Source organism: Meleagris gallopavo, chromosome 13 (genome assembly GCF_905368555.1).
Source record: "Meleagris gallopavo chromosome 13, MGAL_WU_HG_1.1, whole genome shotgun sequence".
NCBI lineage: Eukaryota > Metazoa > Chordata > Aves > Galliformes > Phasianidae > Meleagris > Meleagris gallopavo.
Window position 1 is genome coordinate 12635949 of NC_139416.1, and position 21927 is coordinate 12657875.

At 36.7% G+C, this 21927-nt stretch overlaps 1 long non-coding RNA gene across 1 annotated transcript in view; it reads right to left on the reverse strand.

The window, feature by feature from the left end:
• Positions 1 to 3868: 3868 nt before the first annotated feature.
• The window catches only part of LOC104913041 (uncharacterized), a 68360-nt gene continuing 50301 nt past the window's right edge, over positions 3869 to 21927 (reverse strand). The window contains exons 4-6 of the long non-coding RNA XR_004161208.2: positions 13725 to 13814; positions 13373 to 13635; positions 3869 to 6303 (exon numbers count right to left, since the gene is read on the reverse strand). This is a non-coding gene — a long non-coding RNA (uncharacterized LOC104913041). The remainder of the gene's footprint in view (positions 6304 to 13372; positions 13636 to 13724; positions 13815 to 21927) is intronic.

Genomic DNA, 21927 nt, shown 5'->3' on the forward strand with positions numbered 1-21927 from the left:
AATAAGGCAGTTCAGTTTAGTGATATAAGTTTTTAATGTTTTCTTATAGTCAGTCTCAAGTTTAAGTTATTGGAATTTGCAACTACAAGCTTTGTGCTCTGGAAGTATGCTATTTATACGGAGGGAAAAATCTGTGATCCTGCTGCACTCAGACTGTTGATGTTTTACATATTTTCCAAATGCACAACTAAAGTTCTGGATTTCTCATAATATCATAGTATCCATGTGGAAACTTTCAAGTGAGAGAAATTTCACACTAACAGAATTCAACTGTTTTTGTTCTCATGAAAATCAGTGTACATGGCTAAATTCATGAAACTGAAATGATTAACTAAAGCTTACAGTGTCTACCAGAGTATTAGATTTCCATCATGATCATGCAAGAGAAACAGTTTCTAGATTTCAGAGTCATAGTGTAAAAAGGATGTGTATGCTGTTAGGTACTGTTGCAGAGAGCAGTTCTGCATTGACTATAGCAATGACATGATCAGCAAAAGATTTAAATACTCGAAGTAAAATTCACATGGCACTTGCAAAAGGAAAACTGCAGAAATATACTCCCATTTTTTATAGTTTCTTAGATTCATTAATTTACTTCCTGATCTTGACCACTGTGCTTGCAAAAGCAAGATGTAGTGTGCATTTATGCATACCTTGATGTGTGTTAATTGTCACTATACACAGCAAAGTATGACATTTCAGGCATATGATCCTAAATCTGCTGAAATCAAACTAGCAATTTTTATTTCTCTCCAAATTATTTGAATTGGTCCAGATCAGAAAAAAAGTGATGCATGGTGTATCCCCGAGTGAAGCAACATGAGTCAATTCAGTGCCACAATTTGTGCTTGGCAACAACTTTGGAAAGTGATTGGCAGCTGCCTTTGGTAGGTGTAAATGAAAGGATAGAAGAGCTGTTTACTGTGGAAAAAAACCTTGTATTTTATATGGGGCTCAATAGCAAAGAAACAGGTTTTTAGAAATGACATTTTTGTGGTAGCACCCAATAAGTACCTGTATATGGATATCACTGGTATAGCCAGCCTAAAAAGTCATCATTTGGATGAATCACTTGGCCAAGCGCTAATGTGAATAGAAAAGACAGTTTGCTATCTTGGACTGAACTGGGATAGACATAATCACAGTGTAGGTGAGAGATGGCAGCAAACCATTAACGTACAGAGGATTAAAGCATGAGATGGCAAAGAATAAATGTGGACTACAACATTTGTTTGGTAAGCTAGACATGCAATTAGAGGAAGCAGAAATTTAAGAGTCAATGAAACCTAAAGAGAAGGCAGGCCTGTCTGCTGTGATAAGTTAGTCATTTAGGACTACAACAGGTGTTACTACAGTAATTAGAATATACTGAGTTATCTGATTGGAATTCTTGCATGATGAGAGCATTGCCAACTGCTTTTGATACTGACTGACGGCAGCAGTAACAGGCCAAAAACACCTGTTCTGAAATCTTTTTACCAGCAAGAAGAGAAGATGCTTTTCAGTGGTTTTATTTTTCATCACTTCCCCTTTTTTGTTCTAGCCTCCGAAGTCTTTCATAAACAAATTAACAGTAATGATATTTTAAAGGGTGAGTTGTGCCAGATGTTACTTGAGATCTCTCAAAAAAGAGGTACCATACCATTCTATTTTTCATTTATGAACTTCCCTCTATTATTATATGTGCAAACAAATTTTGGGTTTACTTTGTAAGTCTTTAAAGCTATATATTATTATATTCTGATGTTTGTCATAAGCACTAGCAAAGTTTTTTGCTGTCCAGTCTCTCTCTACTGGAGTTTCAGCTCACTTGAAATGAAAAAGATGATTTGTTGTAGATCAATATTCCCTTAAGATGTAAACACATCAGCTCTTAGAAGTGAAGCAAGAGTACCGGCCAGTACTCTAATGTTAGATCTCTATGGATATCTCAGGGGCGGCAGAAATTGTAATGAGGAATCAATAACTTGAACAAATATCTCTTAGGCCTGAAGGAACCTCTTAGAGTATGTTTGTGTCTTTGTATAACCGGAGCTGGCTTTCTGTAAATGAGATGCAAAATGGAGGAATTCAGGAAATTCATATGGTAGTTTCAATGCCGCACAGGAATGCGAGTTTGATCCCAGAGGTGAGAATGTGCTGTCAGTAATGATATTCTTCCTGCCTAAATTTCTGCTGGAGAAAGTACTCTCTTTCACTCATCCATCTTAGCTGATATACGTTGCTTCCTTTTGCTGTTCAAGAGGATGCTCTATGTCACTCTTGGTATGTCTGTTATACAGTGTTTTATGGTGAAATGAGCAGTTTCAAGTCTACAAATTATGCTGAGTTTTTGCTCTCTCCCATGGTGTCCTTGGATGTGAACAAGCTGAGCTTTCTTGTGTTCATTTAATAGACTAAAAAAAAAAAAAGTCAGGATTGTGCTGCTGGATCATTACAGCCACCCTTTTGCCTCTGAGGGCACAAGAGAATATATTTATATATGTATGAGGGTCTATTTCTTCTATTACCTTAAACTGAAGTGCTCTGGGATGCGTGTCAGACATTTTGCCAGGATGGAGTTTCAGGGCAAGCTGAAAATCTCTGCAGACGAATGCTGAGCATGCGTATCTGTGAGGCAAGCAGGGATCCTTTTGTATATATTAATGATCTGAGATGTGCAGAAAGTCTGCAATTGGCTTGATTTTCAAACAATGCAAGAAAACTTCAGATGCTGCATATTGGGTTTTCTTTACAGTAAGGACCTTTTTCCTTTGTTTTGTGAATGACCTTCCCATTTATAGAGTTCCTCTCTGTTCGCTCAAAGCTATTGTTTTTCTGTGTGTTAATTAAAACCCAGATTAAGTATATAGAAGCACACTCAAGCTTCTGCGCACGCCTGGCTGAAAACAGAGCTGTATGAACAGAAACGCTCTAGCAGAGGTGCGAGTTTTGTCAGTGGAGTAGAATGCCTGAATATGAAAGTCATTATTGGAAGCAGAGTGACATTTAAATTATGCCGCTGTTACTCCTACTGGCTTCTGATGATATATTTTCAGAAAGAAAATTAAACAAGTTACAAGGCACTTAAGTATAATGCTTGAAAATGGTATCTTAATGTGGTTATTAAATGAAATGTTAGCCCCGTGTATCTGTATGATTTCACCATGAATGTGGCATTCAAATCTGACAGTGTGCTTCCTCAAGTCTTTACTGGCACTAACTGGTATCTTATAAACGCTGGCTTTGTGCCATTTCTGTTATACTCATTGTACCCACAGAATAGAATCAGTCATGTAGAGAGGGAAACATCTGGTCAAAAATAATGAAAATAAAACCATAAGCTGCCAACTTGCACTGTCATATGTAAAATACAGCAATGAATCACAAACAAGTACAAAACTAACAAGGAAAAAAGGCCAGTGATAAAGGTGAACCAACTGTAATGCCATGGCCCTCCGAAGAAAGTCATTTGCTGATGGATAGAGGAGTAGAGAAGAAACAGCTTTAGACAAGTGAAGACCAATCCTTCCTTTTGAAAAGAAAGCTTTATCCTTCTTGTCTGAGGCCCCATTTAAAAAAAAAAATATATCTATGGGGTTAACTTCATCAGCTCCACTAACTGCACTCCAGTGAGAGATAAGAAGATAATTAAAATTACCACCATGCTTAATCAACTTGCCAGCATAGGGATACTCTTGAATTGGGACACAATTAAATTAAGCTTAACTCCAAATATATACAAGAAGTAGACATCTGGCAAAGTCTAGCTGAAAAAGCACAAAGCTGCATTATGACAATCTCCAAGGACAAAGGAAATAGAAAGTGAAAGGGTATCAAAGAGCAAGACTTCTGCCAAGTCCTTTAATCTTTGTTTTGTAATGCACACAACCAATCACAAAAAATACTTAACTAGTGATTTCACTCACTTATTGCTAAATCTTTAAACTATTGATTTCACTAGTTTACCCACAGCATACATATATATGAAAACATATGCATCTGTGCTAGTGTTCCTTATTTTTTAATTTTTCAGTAAGCATGACTGTTGAATTTTAAAACAATTTACAACTGCAATTAAAATGTCTGAAAATAATATAAAAGGAAGCAGAATTAGCTAATCACAGACAAAATCAAGGCCCTCCTGGCCTTGAAATCTATATTTCCATGAAAGAAAGTCTTTGAAACTTTGTTGAATCTAAGGATATTAATAAGCAGCATTACAGTTTTATCCTACAAATGACCAAATAATTATTTTTTTGTAATATGTCTGGAAGATATATAGCAGAATCACTACTACTTGTACTGAAACAGAAAGTTGAGAGGATGGTCTGAGCTAGTCTCAGACAGATTATATATTGCAAGTTCTTGATTCCTAATCTTGAGGAATCAAGTGTCTGAGCATACACTAAAAGCTATCTGAAGATGAGAAGGCTTCCATTCAGATCTGGCCTGATGAAAACAGAGTGACTAGCAATTGTGCTCTCACATTCTGATGAGTCAGAACACTTTAAAATAGTTTAGTGTAGAAGTAAATAAATATCTTATTTTCCTCTACAATAGGAACCTTGAAGAAGCTTTTATGTTGTGAAGCTCATGCTTCAGAAGCACATCAAGAAGTTAAGTCATTCACCAAGAGCTGAAACCTAGGATCTGTCAAGGGCTTTCTATTTTAAATGACATTTATCTTCATCTTGCAAAAGTATCACCACATTCCTTTTATTTATCTGTGTGAAGAAAGGCAATAATTTTTTTCTTGTCCAACCTGTGGACTTAGTAATTTCATTAGCTTTTGTTTTGTTTTCTATGCTGCTTCTTTGAAATTGTTGTTTCATACATTGCAGAAGGTGGCAGGAGGTTGTAGAAGTATAGAGGGTGATTGAACAAATGAATTTTTTATTTATTCCTTAGTGAGATTCATCTGAATGCTTTGGAATTGCACAAGTGCTCCTGAATTCCCAAGTCTTTCTGTATGGCTCGTTGCAGCCTGACCACAGTGGCCAAGGAGCAGAATATAAATAGAGAGCTTCCTTGTACTGGGACCTAGTGATCTCACTATTGTTTTCTATTTTACATGTTAAATTCAAATATTACAAAATAGTTCAGTGTACCAGATAACAGATTTAAGCCCAAATATATGATGTCTTCCCTATAGCAGCAATCAGTCCTTTCTCAAGTCATTCATTTGATACTCAAATTAAAAGGGGGAATTTATACTTAAATTCCTACCTACACTCCTGAATGAAATGTATCAGAATCCACAATTTATGGGATTTAACTAGACTGCCATCCTGTATTGGAACTGCTAAGTCATGCCCTGAAGCAGTAATTGAGCACCTGATAGGAAGGCAGGGCCAACCCAGGGGAGCTCAGGTGTATGCAATGCATCTGAGTGACTGGAAGGGGTGGAGCCAGGATCCACCCCTTCCCAGACCTTATTTAAGGGTTGGCAGTGGAGGCAAGGGCATCTCGCTGAAGATTTCTGCTATTATGAGGCATTTCAAAAGTAAGTAGATTTGTTCTTTTGTTTTTGCGCCCATGGCTGCTGTGTTTGGACTTGTCCTCATTTGCTGCAGCCAAAGACTTTGGCACTGTGCTATTATTGCTATACTTTCCATTATATTATAGGTTATGCATGCTGTGCTTAATCTAATAGTCTTTTTTGCTATGGTCTTTTCTACTACAATATCCAAATGTATAGCAGGAGACAAATGTTCTTCTAATAAGTTTTCCTGGATGGACAGCAGTACTGTGGGTTGACAGATAGGAGAAGTTGTACCAGAGCTGGGTTTAGGGAACTGCTACAGGTCCTGTACCTCAAGCTAGAGAGTGGAAACTGGAATGTAGAAAGCTCTAGCCAGCTTGGATGGAAGCTCTAGAACTAAGTAGGAAATGAGGCTCTTGATATAGATGCATGATAAAGTTTGTATATGGATGCAAACAGGAGCCTCTGAAACATGGGTTCTGCATCTCGGCATGAGCTGATTTTAATTTAATTTCATAGGAAAGAGAGAGTTACACTGACCATCTTCAGCTGAGGCTAGCAGCTACTCTAAATAGAAGAAAACACCAATATCCAAGGACCTTTGTCTTTATAAAAAGCCTCAGCTCATCAGGTTTGTCAAGTATCACTGGCACGTAAAACACTGAAACAATCTCTCTCCTTCTGCAGAGGAGAGAGTAGTTCAATTCCTGAAGTCTCTAATCAGGCAGAATTTGCTTCTAATTCTCCCTTTACCTTTCAAAACAGCAATAGCACGTCTCTTCATTTCTCTGTTGTGTTCAGCATGTTTTTCACAGTACTGGGTTGTGAAACCAGAACTCCTGTGGACACAGAATCAGAAACATACTTAAGAATTTGTTTGTGGTTCTGAAGTCTTGGGAAATCTCTCAAAAGCTATATGCTTTTAGCCCTGCTGAATTGCTTCTGTCTTCAGATCTAATCTTTTCAGCAGCTGTTTCTCACTTTATTCAGAGTGGCCAGGCTTCTCCCATAGGAAAAATTATGTTTCCAGATTTCCTAAAATTCTATAATTTTTATTCCCACAGTGACATAAAAATAGGTCACACTTTGAATCCTATTTATGCTAGCTTCACAAACTTATTCATTGGTTTTATCATGCAGATGGTTGCATGTAAGAAAACATATTTGTTAAATGTAAATCTTAACTGCTTGGAGTCTCTGTCTCTACATAATATCTAGCCTAATGTCACCACAGGACAACATTTATGTTTTCATTTAAAAATAAAGTAAGCAGATGGGACTTCTCTCATCCATAGAGTAGTAAATTAAAAGCAAAAGTAACCATTTTTTTAATATTGTACTCTGCTGGGATGAGTGTTTGGCATTATGACATCTGGTCTAATTTGAGTATTCTAGTAGCTGCTGTGTAGCATTTACTAAAACTCTGAAATGAATCCTGCTGATATTATTTCTGCATAATCTGTGTGAACACCATAACCCACACAGCAAACCTGTGCGCTTCTGCGTTTCGGTCGAAAACAAACAAAAAGAATGACAAAAAAGCTCAGTACAGACCTCAGTACTTTCATAGCATATGTCAAGTAATAATCACTGTAACTGAGACACTACCATAGAAAGTTAAACTTACACTTGTCCACTATTTGCTTCATAAAACTTTCATTTCAGATTCTGTTTATGAAGACAGCGAGAACCATAAAGAAAAGAGAGGTAACAGTCTGTCAATTTGTATCTTTGAATACTTCCTCCCAAGTAAATAGCTTTTCCTTGTTCTATTAAACACTGATTTTCTGTGAGTCATCTATTAGGAGACCGAGTTATAGATATTCCATATATATAACCAAGTTATTGAGATTCCACTGAATATTAGAAGTGTTTCTTCAATAGGTTGAGATGTTATGGTGCCAAGAAATCATCAATATTAACTTAATCTTTGTCCTTAATTCTAAACTATTAAAACCTGTCATCTTCTACCAGGCACAAAGCGTGCTTAATTTTTGAGAGTTCAACATACTATGCTGCAGGTATGCCATAAAATTGAAGTAGCTCTTTTATCTAAATACATAATTCAAATAAACACACTCAAAAGATAAATGCACAGATGGGGTTTCCCAAGAAATAATGTCTTTTGTTCTATTACAGAATATAGAATTTTCACTTGTAAATCATTGATTTTAATTTGGTCAAAAATTTTACCTTCCAGAAACTATTAGTTGCTAGCTGGTCCCAGTCTAAATCTTAATAAGAAAATCAACACAAGCCTCTCGCTCAGAGATAACGCTATCTAGTAGGACACGTTTGTCTTTCATCCCTTGTATTTAGCTTGGCACTGCAAGTCATAAGGGCTAAAGCCCTTAGGAACATGCTGACCTTCCAGGTATGGCAGGTGACTTCGGCTCCAACTCTGTAAACTCAACACCTATTTTCTAGCTCCAAGGCTGCGTGGAAAGGATAACTCTCTTAGATTTTAGGAGGACGCTTTGGCAATCTAGCCTAAAGATAAGTTCTTTCTATGTATATATTTGTAATTTATTTAGGAAAAATTGGCACTATTACTAAACTACGGGCAAAGGCATTTTCTCAATAAGGTAGAATTAGAGCTTCGTAAGCACTTATGTTCTGCTGCTAGCTAAGAAAGAGGAACAATTATACCAAGTGATATGAGAAAATAGCAAGCCCTGTGTTTATTCAAAGGCTATATGATTACTTTAGTTTATATTTTTGTTCTGACAATAATGATTACCATATTTATGTGAAATATGTTATGAGCAAACATTCTGTTTTCCAATATGTAAAGAAATTGCACTGATAGAAGAAAAGACGTTTTATTCTTAAGTATCCTTAAAATTTGCTGTGCAAAAAATACCATGAACAAATCTGCTATATAGTTATACTTGGGTAGTCTCATATGCCTGGTTACCCTGGAACTTGGGTTTCATGCAGGTGCAGGGCAACATCTAAATTTATGCAATGGAAAATGAATTTTCTCCTGAATCAGCCACCACAACTGCACTTTCATTTGCAGTTGTTAGTATGAAGACTGTTCTCAATGCAGTGCCTCCTATTTTATTATGTTAATCCACAATATCAGAGATGGATGTTGCTGGTGTGGCAACTCTTGACAGCTACGTTGTGACACTAAGGTGAAAGTTTGAGATTGCAGAGACAGGACAGAAGACAACTTTTCCAACATGATAACAGCAAGCTTCATGCTACTGTGGAGCACGTTGCCTGTCTTGACTGGAATGTCCTACCACACCCACTGTATAGCGCAGGTCCTTCTGACTTGCATCAGTTTTGGCTGATGAAGAATGGACTGCATAGGCAACATTTTTCCTACCAACAGCATTGTCCTAGCAGCTGTCAAACAGTGGGTCATCTCTGCTGGTACAGATTTTTACGAGTGTATCTTCTTCATGGCTTGTAAAAATGCTTAGCAAATGGTGATGAATATTTTGAAAAATAGTGTTTTGTAGCTGAGAATTTGCTCTACCAAATTGTGTTGTTATGTTCTTGGTCTCTGTTTTAGTTTTCATTGGAAATAAATAGGAGACGTTACTTTCAGAGCTATCTAAGATTCAAGAGACTTTAATTTGCCTTCTTCCTGAATACACTTAACTACTTACCATATTAGTATTAGTGAAAACCAAATGTTTTTCATGAAGAATTCTGAACAAAAAATGTTAGTGTTTTCCTTTTCAGCCCAGCTTTTATAGAAAGCATAAGGAACTGGAGTCCAAAAGGAAGCATATGCAGAGAGCCATTTAAGATACCCATTTGGAAACCTGATATCAGCTATATCTTAAATAACACCTCTTTCTGTGGACTTAAGGTAAGGGGAAATTCTAACCTTCTTTCTGGTTTTCTTTAGACAAACGTAAATGTAAGATTTCCTGGCTAAAAAGTAGCTGTTTCTTCTACTCTCATTTATATCAGTAGCTAAACTACTCACTGAAGAGGTACTTCAGTTCACAGCTTCTTCTACCCAGGGAATTGAAATTCAAATTCTTATCTGTCTTTCTAAAGAGTACTTCATCACCACTATATGTTGTATGATGTATACATCTGTAAGTATGTAAGAAAGTATTTTTCTGTCATTTTAGAGAAATAGTTTATTTTGCATGACATACTAATACGGGAGTATTTGTGCTCAATTTTCAATGTAAGCTTGTGGTTGGGACTCTATCCTGGTGAGAGGAAAAACATAGGTTCAGATTCCCTAAAATGTGTGAAACAATTCAAAACAGACCTCCTGTGCTCTGCTGTGTTCTGAGTTCTGGATAGAAGGAGTTACTGATTATTGCTCCTGTATTCTTCCACACTTTGAAGTTCTCATGAAACTAAAAATGAGCCTTTTGTGCTGAAACAGTTTTGTTTTTTTTTTTTTCTTTTCAGTACTAACAGACAAAATAGAATCTGGTCTTTGCAAGTAGCATTCCCATGTGGGCTCTGGGAAGATATTTGATTGTCTTTAGGGCAAGAACTAATTCAGAGAAGGGCTCTTTTATTCACCACCTATGAATCCTGACCTTGACCTAGAAAGTCTATCCTCAGTGTTGTATGAGGGGCAATTAAACTTCTGTTAACCAAAACCTCCCTATCACAGCAAAATATGTCAAGTGTATCAGAGCTCAAACCTCCAATCTCATTTTATTCCTTTTAAATGTGCCAAGCTGCCTCAAATTAATTTGAAGGAACTGAGAACAACATTTAATAGTTTTGAGAAACTGGAAGCTCCTTTAATCTCTTTTGGGTTGTTTGGGTGGTTTTTGTTGTTGCAGGGAGAACAGGTTTCCAAAGACACTTCCAAAACCAAACGTGTGGCTCAGATATTTAACTAGTTCATTCAACTCGGCTGCACTGGCCTAAGAAGTTACTGTGCAGCTACTGAATCTTGTAGCTGTTAGTAACAGCTCGTAGGCGTGTTTTTGAATGAATGCAGTGAAGGGAAAACATCAGAGTAACAGGCTTTTCCCCGAGGAGGGGGCAGGCTGGTGTATGTGCATACACTGTTTCCTGATGAGAAGGACTTTCTATTGCCAAGTGGTTAATACACTGATCACTCTTAACCTTTCGCAGGCTCCAAAAAGGTGGAAAGTGTATTCATCTGGAGCACATACTGTTGAACAAATGGTGGTCAGACAGCTCTCTGAGTTTTTACAGAAGGCAAAGACACTTTAAAATTCACAGGTTCTCCAATTCCTGCTGAAGGAGCACAGCGTGATTTTTTTGATACTCAGTCAGTAGTGTCTGACAACAATAAAGGTTTGCATGTCTCTAAAAACTGCAGGTAATATTGCTTTTCTGAGGTCTATACTTCATTATACTAACATTAAATTTAGTTCTTGCTTACTAGCAGGTGCTATTTATACCACAAGAGTATAAGGGATATAATACAGGATATAGATATAAGGGATATATGTTATTATACAATATAGGAGATACAATATAGAGGGAGCTTGGTTACTATTCTACACCAGAGTAAATCTCACTCACTGTAAATCCCCAAATGTTCAATCATTTTCCTAAAGCTTCATTTTCTTATGTTCAGTGCATCCAGAAGCACTTTCTATATTAAGTCCTTGAAAATATGGAAGCTTTACAGCAAGATAGATACTGAAAATGACATGTAACTTAGGTTATCATTTTCCTAGTAAAATCAATGCTTCTAGAATGCTGGATCCTAGAGTTTTGCAATTTTGCATTGATCTCATTTGCCCTCTTTCCCTTGAGAGCCTTTCTGAAATATTGCTGTTGAGTAACATGCTTGCTAGTATGAAGAGAATAGAGAAGGAGAAACCTTTGCTGGTTGAGTAAAATGCAGAATGACACAAAACATCCAATTCAGCCTCCTTTAGGGTGTTTAAGACACAGAACTCATTTTTCTGGATGAAAAGCAGACAGTGACACTGCCAGCAGCAACTGTGTCAGCTCAGGTTCTCCCAGCAGGAGGGACATACAGGGTGGCTGGAGTGGGAAACGTAACAGATGCCACAAATGGAAGCGCTCATTTAGATCCCCCATTTAACTAGATAAAATGAGATGTGGGAAAGTTAGCAGTGACTCTTCAAAATAGGACACATGCAACTGTTCACTAACGAAAAGTATATAACTAATTAATAAGATCTCTTTAAATAAGCTTGCATCCAAAGTGTCCATATCTAGATATAAATGAATAGTGAATGGCTTGATTTATTATCTTCCTTGCAAAAACATTGTGAGAAAAATATGTGAGAACAAAAGGGTAATGAGTCAAGTAGGGAAACTGTTCTCCTCCATCCAGGATACTTTAATAAATTACATAATTTCATTATGTCATATTTAACTTCTTTCAAAAACATTTCTATTGTGTCTCTTTGTAAAGGAAAAAATTGTTTATTTTTTTTAAGAACCTAAATATCAGAATAAGCAAAATATATTTTTAAGGAGAAAAAAAAAAAAAGGAATTTTGAAGTGGCATTCTTTCTAGATCACCTATATCAACCTTCTATACTACTCTGCACTAATGTGTATGTTGTTCCAAAAGTAAAACCTCCTACTTATGTCCATGGAAACTATATATACTAAGAACACAGTAACACTGTTTGATAGAGGAAATTCTCAGATAAAAATTGCTATTTTTCAAAACACTCACTCCTGTTAGCTCTGCATTCGTGACAGCAATGAACAACAGCCTGCATGCTGAGCTCATAAAAATCTGCACTACTGGAGGTGAACACTGTTGCTTCTCCTGAAATGCACTGTTCATTGCCCTACTGTGTTCACATCCACTATTTGGTCTCCATAAATGTTCAGCAGTCATCAATGAATGTCAGTGGGTGCCATTTTTTCTGCACGGAAGAATTCAGTTCCACACCTTTGCTTCATACACACTTTTCATGTCAGGTGCCATTTTGTCAGACTGCCCCCCCTGCTGCCACCTGTAGCACAGCTACAAAAAGTAAGGGAATATTGGAGGGAAGGTTCATCCTCTACTGCTGTATCACCAACATGTGCCTATGCTGCTGTGGTCAACACAATAAAACAGGAGGCAGTGCTTTTGGAGCAGACCTCATATATAAGGTAGGACTTCATCCTGTATACACTGATAAAATAAAATTTAGTTTTAAAGATAAAATATGAAACAGTCTGCAACTATTTGGATTGTTTCCAAGCCTTTAAAATAAGTGACAGCTATTAAGTTTATCATTTGTCTTTCTGACTAGTGGAATGGTTCTGTGAACAAAGTTGTTTATGTTAACTTGGGATTAATTAATAAAGCAGTTCCTGCAATGATCTGTAAATCATCAAAACCCCAATTAGGAGGGCTACAGCAATTTGTTTTTCTATATAAAGAAAGTTATCATTTCTACTGTTAACTAGAGAAACCAAGACTTGCCTACAAAAATATAAATAACTGATATTTAAAGGAAGGGAAAAAAGTGAATTGCAAACTACAGTTATGGAATTTTTTTTTAAATGATTACATTCTGTCCATCTACTTACAAAGATGAGAGATACTTCATTATTGTGTTGTAATTCATCCCTATATACTATTCTATAATGGAGTCTGCCATAATTGCTTTTAGCGGAAGTTTGGTATAATCTCTGAATTGCAACTTAACTAAAATGTGCTATGTCACTTATGACAGTAGAAAAGTGCGGAAATTTATATACAGCAATAAGGCAAAAAGATACAGGAAGGTCCACGGCCCTGCATTATCAGTGGGGTACTCAGCGAATGTGAGGTTACTGCTGTTTAATGAAGCCCAAAGTAGAGAATGTACAATTGAATTTGGTGGCAGACAGGGAATAGCAGTTATGCTTGTCTTTTCTCAGGAATGCTTTTTCTCTACTCTTGACTCTTCTTTTTGAATTCTTACATGAAATCAGTTTGAGTCCCTCAAATATTTATTTCTATAAAGCAGTTACCTGATGGCACTCCTGTCATCGTACCATGAGCATTAGATGTGGCTTGGATAGTACACAGCTCTTCCCAGGAAAGTTACACTCAGTTGCCTGAAGAGAGATGCAAACAGCTTGAGATGGCCAGTGATGAAGATTACAAGTAGCACATAAACATCATTGTTTCCATGGCTTGTTTAATCTGATGAGCACTCTGGGGTTAAAAAATATTGTTCTGTCTGCTGCGTAGTTTGCTTGTGGTTGAGGCAGAGTACATCTGTCAGGGAAAACTAGAGGCAAATACAGCTAGATTAGATATGCCAAAGCTGACTTCCATTGAGGCATGCTTTGTACACAGCTTCTCCTATGTTCAGCTCACCTGGTAACGCCATTCTTCCAGATCACCAGAGTCCAAGGAGGAACCTCAGCTGTGGTAAGGTTTAGGAAGCACGCAGACTTATTCTGGGTCCTGCATGGAAAATTCTGTTAATTGGGTAAGCTCACTCTAGTGTACAGGCACCAACTGGCAGACACAACTTGCACAATGAGAGAGATCCATAATTTTCAGACATAACTAACAATTTGTGACAATAAAGCTGCAACAAGAGCCAAGATGCTGGCATTTCTTGTCACCTATTTCAAGCATGGTAACTAGCATTTGCATTTGTTTCTTTTCCAAAGGCAGTAACTTATTTTTATGAAGTAGGCATTTGATTCATGCATGTTTAGGACAATTTTATTTTTAAAGTTAAGTCTCTAAAGAGTTTAGTCTTGTTTCTCTTAAGAACTCAAACAGCCTTTAATTAAATTAACACTGTATCCATCCACAGAAATGTTGTTATCCATAGGCACTGAGATCAGAACTGTCTCAAAAAGAGCAAATAGCAAAATTGTGATAAAGGAAGGTGAAGATGATGGAACTATATGAAATTCTGCATGTGGTAAAATGAGAATTCTTGGTTAGGATTTCTTATAACAACAAAAGGATGTTCAGTGAATTGGACAGGCACAACCCTTCAAAACCACAGAAGTAAATAGTTGGTTACCACAGAGTACAACTGTCCATCGTCATTCAGAGAAGTGTCATGTTTACAGATAGATAGCTTAATCTCCCTTGTCCAGAGCATACCCCTGGCTCTTAGGATTCCTCAAGAGGGGATGTACAACTTCATTTTTAGATCACACCCTGGGCTACAATACGCAGGATATCAATCACTCCTACCCTGAAGGTTAAACTTAACGCAGAAGCCTATGCATGGTCAGTGCTAGAAAAACATTCAGTATTTGCTATTTGGCTGTGGGCATAAATCTTTAAAGACCCCCAAAAAAGGAAGAAAGTACAAGAAGAGATTTGTAAACGCATAGGAAGAAAGCAGGTAAACCAAGGGGGAGTAGCTTTTTTTTTTTCTTTTTCTTTTTTTATAGTCTAAATCCATTATTTTGATCCCACAGCAGCAGACTTAACAAAGAGAAGCAATTTGCAACTGAAGAAACATTCACCTGAGCTGGTACTGTCCTAAGCACTGAGTATCATTGTAGAGATGCTAGCTCAAATTCAGAATGGTGTATGGCTGCTGTTGAACAAAGTTAGCTCTGAGCTAAGACCATCTGCCTCTCAGCAGCACACATTAGGCAGCCCAGCACCATGTTGATGTAAACATACTGCTTTACGTTCTGGAACCAGCTCCTGCACAGTCATTCTGTGTTCAGACTGCCCCCCAAGCTCTCTTTCCTTGAAAAAAACCACCTCTCTATTCAAATCAAATGGTGTGCTTTTGTTTATTGGGTGATATTTCTGGGAGAGGGAGTCCTTAATCATTTCTTGTCACAACAAATTTCATAGGCTGTCTGAAAAAGGATGTAGAGTCATTACAGTTAACACTTCTGACGTGGTTTCTTAACAGCTCTTAAGCATCACTTGATGGATGGCTGTCTGGACCCATATCCTCCTTCCTGCTGATATTCCCAACCAAACCCAAGCAATGCAAAATGTCTCAGAATCCCAGCAGTCATCTACTAGCAATAAATTACTACATGGCACTCCAGATCTTTTGCAGTCTTCTATAATACACTAATCCTGTACAGGCTTTTTAAAGGATTAAGCATTATATGGATAATATGTATATCTGCAGTTGTGTTAGATAAGATAGAAAAAGAAAGAGACCCTGAGAGTAGGATTTTGTGTCAGAGGTTAGAATGAACTTTTCCCTCTTGGTGGATCAAAAATCCAGGGCAGCACGATGGATTAGGTGACCTCTTTAAGGTCTTTTTATGTTTAGAGTTTTCCCCATGCCCTTTTCCTGACACCCCTCAGGTTTATGAAATTGCTGTGAAGCACCTGTTAGTGTCCCCTGCCTAAGGCAGTGTGACAGGAAGCTGAACTATAGCTCTGCCCAGCTAAGACATCTCCTATTTCCTTTACGGCCATTATAATAAAACAAAAACTTTGAGAAGTCATTTGGAAACTTACTTTACACCAGGAAAAGACTCAATTTAATAAATACAACATGAATTTTATGAGGATAATTCATATCAAATTTTATATAGGCAGAAACTATTTCATTCAGCTTCTGGAGAAAAATAATTATGCTCTTTACAATTTGAAGTGCATTTGTATTCCTTCCAAATAGTCCTATTACAACAGATGAAGTACTTACTATACATCTTTTTCCTGCTGCTTTTCAACTTAAATTTAATTTTCACATAGATTTATTTAAAACAATTCTCGAAGTGATTCAGCCAAATGATGAATTTATGGAAGGTTTAGTAAATGTGTAATCTAGTTGAAGTTAAAAATGGCTATTTTGTAATTCTGTGCCTACATGAAATTATCCACTGTAGCCATCTACAGTGCATTCATTTAAAGCCAATTTCTTGTGGCACATACTCAGTTCATAATGAAAGTAAACAAAGCAAATATTTTGCTAACAAAAGAATGTATATACACATATACAACAATGTTAAACAAATGTTTTAATTTTTTTTTTGGTTCTCTAAGCCTGCTGTAGCAGATATACGTGTGTATACATTTTGTATACGCAGAGAATACATTGTACATATTCATGATACCCTGTTTTGCATATAATAAATGACTCTCTCTGTCCAAATATAAATATAACCTGAACTTAAGAAAAAAAGTTAAATTAAATGAATGTTCCAGAGCATAAAAATTTTGTAATGTGCTCTCATTGCAGAAAAGATGTGTGACTTATACTGATAATAACACAGACTGTGAAAGAACTTTGCTTTAGGCAAATTGTGAGACTGTTTTCTGTTCCATTGTTGGCATTAAAAAAAAAAAATTAAAAAAAAAAAATCAGTGCTTATGCCAGGTTCGTGTCTAAAAATCAGCATATACCTGATAAAGAATATTCTGTAACCAGTCTATTTGAGCTTGCAGTTAGCAGGAGATAGATAGGTACAAGTTCATCATTTGTAAAGAGCAGGGCCCAACACTTTCTGAGAGAACATGTCACTGAATTTTCAGATGGATGCCTAGCATGAAAGGACGCTCAACTTTTGGCTTATTAATCAGGAGTTTTGATCAAGTTATCCACATTAAGTAAGTTTGGTGAAGATAAAGTTCATGTATCCCACCAAATATGTCAAAACTGACCTAGTAAATTCTCTGTCCATATCACCCCAGCCACATACCAATTATGTACAAGTTGACTACTCCCAAATTCAGTGTCTAAAATCTATGGGGAAAAAAAAAAAAAAAAAAAAAAACCAAAACGTAAGAGTTCTGGCTCATATTTCCCTCTGCAGTAGTAATTTCTGCTATCTACTTGTTCTATAATGTCCTGATTCAGATCATGGGGTTTCTACTCTCATCTTTACAAGAACCAGAGGAAACACTGGAAAGAAAGACTTAATTCCACATCTACAGATACACCTACGCTTCCAAAGTCAAAATTACTTCTGTTCACATTACAGCTCATCCAACATGTAAATTAGACTTCAGCTATATTAACTACTGAAAATGAAATTACTTTATTCTTTCTTTAAATAAGACCAAAAAAAAAAAAAACCCACAAAATGCTTAATCTTCTTTTCCCACTGTTCTCATTTTTGATGTTAGAAGGCTGCATGTCACAGAGATAGGCTTACAGCAAAGTTACGACAAGCTAAGTGAGAGAACATGCCAGTTCTTTGGAGGTAACTGTCTCGAAGCATGCTTTTAACCCATGGCAACCCATGGCCATCTTCTACTATGGGGTCACCCAACTTGCCTGCATTCCAGGGAAGGTGCTGTGAACCTTGTCAGTTACCACAGAGCATTTAACTCAATGTAAGCGCATACCCTACATTGCCCTGTAATAACATTTTCATGACTGTCTAGTTACTCTTTGATACAGGATTAATGAAGTACAGCAAATACTCAAATATTGATAATAAGAACTCATTTTTCATTGTTAGTACCCCCTGCCTACTACTAAACTACACAGGAAAATCTGGAACCTAAAACACTGCCATCTTACCAAAAAAAAAAAAAAAAAAAAAAAAAAAAAATCAGAACTGCCTGTTGTTGCTTTTCTTGCATTAAGCCAGAGGGAATATACTGGGGAAAAGCAGGAAGCTCTTGACTTGTGACTAAGCCACAACTTTTAACCAGACCTTGTTTTGTAATCCTTTAAGCTGTGTATCTGAAGTTTCCATCAAGCATATTTTATTGCAACAATTGTCCATCAAAAAAATAACTTTAGGTCATGCACCCAGCATTTCCTGAACAATGTTGCAAAGATATATGGAACTCCTGATAGTTCAGCCACTGCCTTCCTCAAATTTCCCCACGTGACAGCAGGAGGTGGGTTTTTTTTTTTTTTTGGATAATTTATATAGTTCCAAAATCATACTGAAGCCTGGACTTACATGAAAGCCACCATAGTTCCTCCATTCTTCAGAAGGCTCAAAATCTTTGAAGCTGATAGCACCTTCTCTTTTGTCTTACATATTCAGTGATATGGAAGGTAGACAAGGCATTTGATTTTTGTAATTTTGAAACAAGCCTGTGAAAGGGGCTTGCCATAAACAAAACTTATGAATAAATGAATGCATCTGACAAAGAAGTTAATGATCACATGGACCAAGCCGAAATTCCTAATCAATGAGTCATGTAGACTGCTTTGTTTAGGCTTTGGCAAATCAATACTCCATTTTGTTAAGCAAGTACAACAGATCTTTGTGGGGGTGCTTTGGATTAATCTTTAAATATAATGTGTCAGACAAAGAAAATCTGCAAGGGTTCTTGAAAATACTGCTTGGAGCTTTCCAAAATTCTTTGCTTCAATACATATCTGATAGGCAAGGGAAAGAAACAGAAAAATTGGAAAGACTATATTGTAGCTACAGAGCTGTGAGTACAGAATTATTAATACAGTAATAATTATTTTTAATTATTATAGTATAATTAGATTATTATAATAGTAAATATTAACAGTAATAACAGTAATATTCTTATTACTGTTATTAATAATAGAATATTGTCACTACATTACATTGCTATTAAGGAATTGTATACAGTAGGACAATCCTCCTTTCTTTCTCTCCCTGGACTTACAACACCTAGGATATTAGAAAATAAAACCATCCAATTTGTAGAACAAGTTTTCTTTTTGTCTTTCCTCATATCACATTGGAATGTTATTAGATGCAGGCGATTACATTCTTCCTCTGCAACATACCACACCTGCAGTGGGGAAAGCAATTCCAATATGCAGGCTGTTGTTTTTTGATCACAGAAAGCACAAAAGTCAAGACTCCTAAAGGGATTTAGGGATGCTGTGATGGCAGATGTACCTTTTTCAGGTGCTAAGAAGTAAATTTTGACTGGATAGTAGATATTTTCTACCCATCAGCAAGGTTGATGCTTGAGGAAGATCCTTATGAAGAGACAGTTAACTAACTACTATGGGTTCCCGACAGGAGGCAAAAGAATGAAACTAGTATCTAGTTTTCAAGCTCACTTGATTGGCTGGCTTTTAAAATGTTCTCCTGCAGTATCAGACATAATACCAATATGAGTATCCAGATGTCTCTTCTGATTCTTGCCCTACAGCATTTTCAAAACTGATAGAGCAGACTAGACAATTAGCTTTTGCTGAAAGGCAATGGCTCCTTACTTTACATTCTGCTTAAGAATTTCCACAGATCACTTCAGATTTTGAGTGCCTTTATAGCTCCCTAATTCTAGCCCCAAAAGCTTGGGTCAAACCTGGTACCATGAAGCATTTGAATATTATTGAGTTTGCATCTGTCTTCTTGATACAGCAAACTACTAAAATTCCTGAGCTGGGCTCAGTGAGTAAACTATCTTGGGAAGAGAACAGAAAGTTTCTAAACCTCATCAAGAAAATAACAGTGTCCTGCATTTGATATTGCCAGAATGATATTCCTGAAACACAGCTTCTAGATAGAATTAAGTAGAGACAAAATGCCATGTCTGATTACATAGCTCAAAGCTGTCTGCTTCTGCAAAGCTCAGAGTACTCATAACTTGTATTGCCAAAATTAGATTTGTGGGTCAGTGGAATTTTCATCATACCAATTTATTTTGGATACTTAACAAGAATTTAGGGATCTAACTTTGAAGCCAAGACTGAAAACTTCTGCTCTGATTTTCTAAGAAAAGGTGCTGCTTTCCAGATTCCCAGTTATTTATTAGCTTTAGCAACATTTCTTGTTAAAGATGACATCCTGAAACAACTTCTAGCAGGAAAAACAGCCAGGACTATGATACACGTAAGAAATCACCTTTTTCCCTAATCCTGTTGTTACTGGTCTTTCATCAAGGCTTCTGTATGCAAATACTGCCCCAACAGAAAATGACAGTGTGACCTGAATAAGAAAGTTGAACAGGAAACTTCTGTCTGAACCATGGATTAAGCAGTCAGTATGGTCACTGCAGTGAGTCTGTGAGAGAAAAAAAAAGAAAAAAAGAAACCAGATATTCTGTGAAAGATAAGCCATTTCAGGGGCTAATAATTTATGTCCCCCACGTTATTAGTAGCAAGTGATTGTAAGTCAGATAAAGGACACAAACTATTGAACAGATCACTAGGGACTCTTCTGGGTTTAGTCAGTTAGAAATCTTCACAACTATATCAGAAAATTCTTTACAGAATAGGACAAAGTGGTGCAAAAATAGAACAAATCCCAATCGAGTATTAGGCCTTACAAGTATGTATAAGTTTAAAGATTGTTAGAGAAACTAAAATCTGTTTGTTAGTTTGTAAAGCCTGAGCTCAGTAATTGGAATGCTAACAATTACTCATTCATAGAAGACAACAAAACAAGAAAATGCCAGCAAGCCAGAAATAAGACCTCATTCACAGACCTACAGTATGCGTGCTGCAAAGCTGTTGACTTGATATTCTCTGGCTGAGACCACCCAGAGGCAATTACTCTCCATTTAAACAGAAACCAAGACCTAGCAGTTCTCAGGCATTTTTCCTGTTCTAATATTCTCCCTGATTGCAGGTTCATACATCGCTGGAGGTCTTTTTTGAATCCAAGCAGTGCTCAAAATTAATAGTGGCACAATTAGTTACTGTCCTTTTCTTTATCAACTTGGGATCAAGCATTCTAATGAAAATCAATACAGTACTTCCCCGTTTTGTCTCTGACAGCAAGAACAAAAACATACACTAAGTAAAATGATTATGTTTACACAAGCAATTAGTATAATTCAAGTACTACACCGCAAAATAAATTTATGCGGAACTAGTGTTTTTCTTTAAAAAAAATAACACCTCACTGTTTTCTATGAATACATATTATAGTACATCCTTTATGCAGCAGTACCAATCCACAGCCCTGTTTCAGATGATTTAGGCAACTAGTTTGCAGAACACACGAAGAAGAAGCAAAAGAAAGAACGAGGATGTGAATTGAGCCCCAAGGCAATAAAAATATCCACTGCATGCCATGGAATATATCTGGAGAAAGGTGTTGAAGAATTTCCGCAAGGGAAATGATTGTATATATAGCTTTTTGTCCCGCCCTCCCCTCCCCTCCCCCCAAGGGAAAAAAATGGCTCTCATAACATACGTAATGATGCTTCAGCTCATTCAAAAATTCTTCACAACATAAGAGTTCACAGCTACAACTGGACACAGTACATGAGAGATAGTCAAGAAAATCTCCAGTTCAGAGAAAGCTCAAAGTGTAATGGAAAGCAAGTTGGCTGCTTCTATACCCAAGACACAGATTTCACTCATCATTGTTACAGAATGAAAAATTTAAGAAAGCCCCAAGAGAAGAATTTCCTTATTTTATTCAAATGAAGCTTCCATCTGAAGGCACATATGCCACCATATGGGATCCATTTCAGGCATTCATTAGAAGAAGAATAATTAGTCTAGCATCATACCAGGAAGAAAAGAAGAGGCCCAGAGGATAATTACTTTAGAAACAGAAATAAAAGACCTTGAAACTAAATTTGCTAGGGACAAGTCTATGAAAAAAAAAAAAAAAAAATAGAAAAAAAGACTTTATTTATGGGAATTTTAAATTCAGCTATCAAGGAGAATTGGAATAGGGGCATGCCCACGACAGGATTACGTTTAGCTTGGGGAGAAACT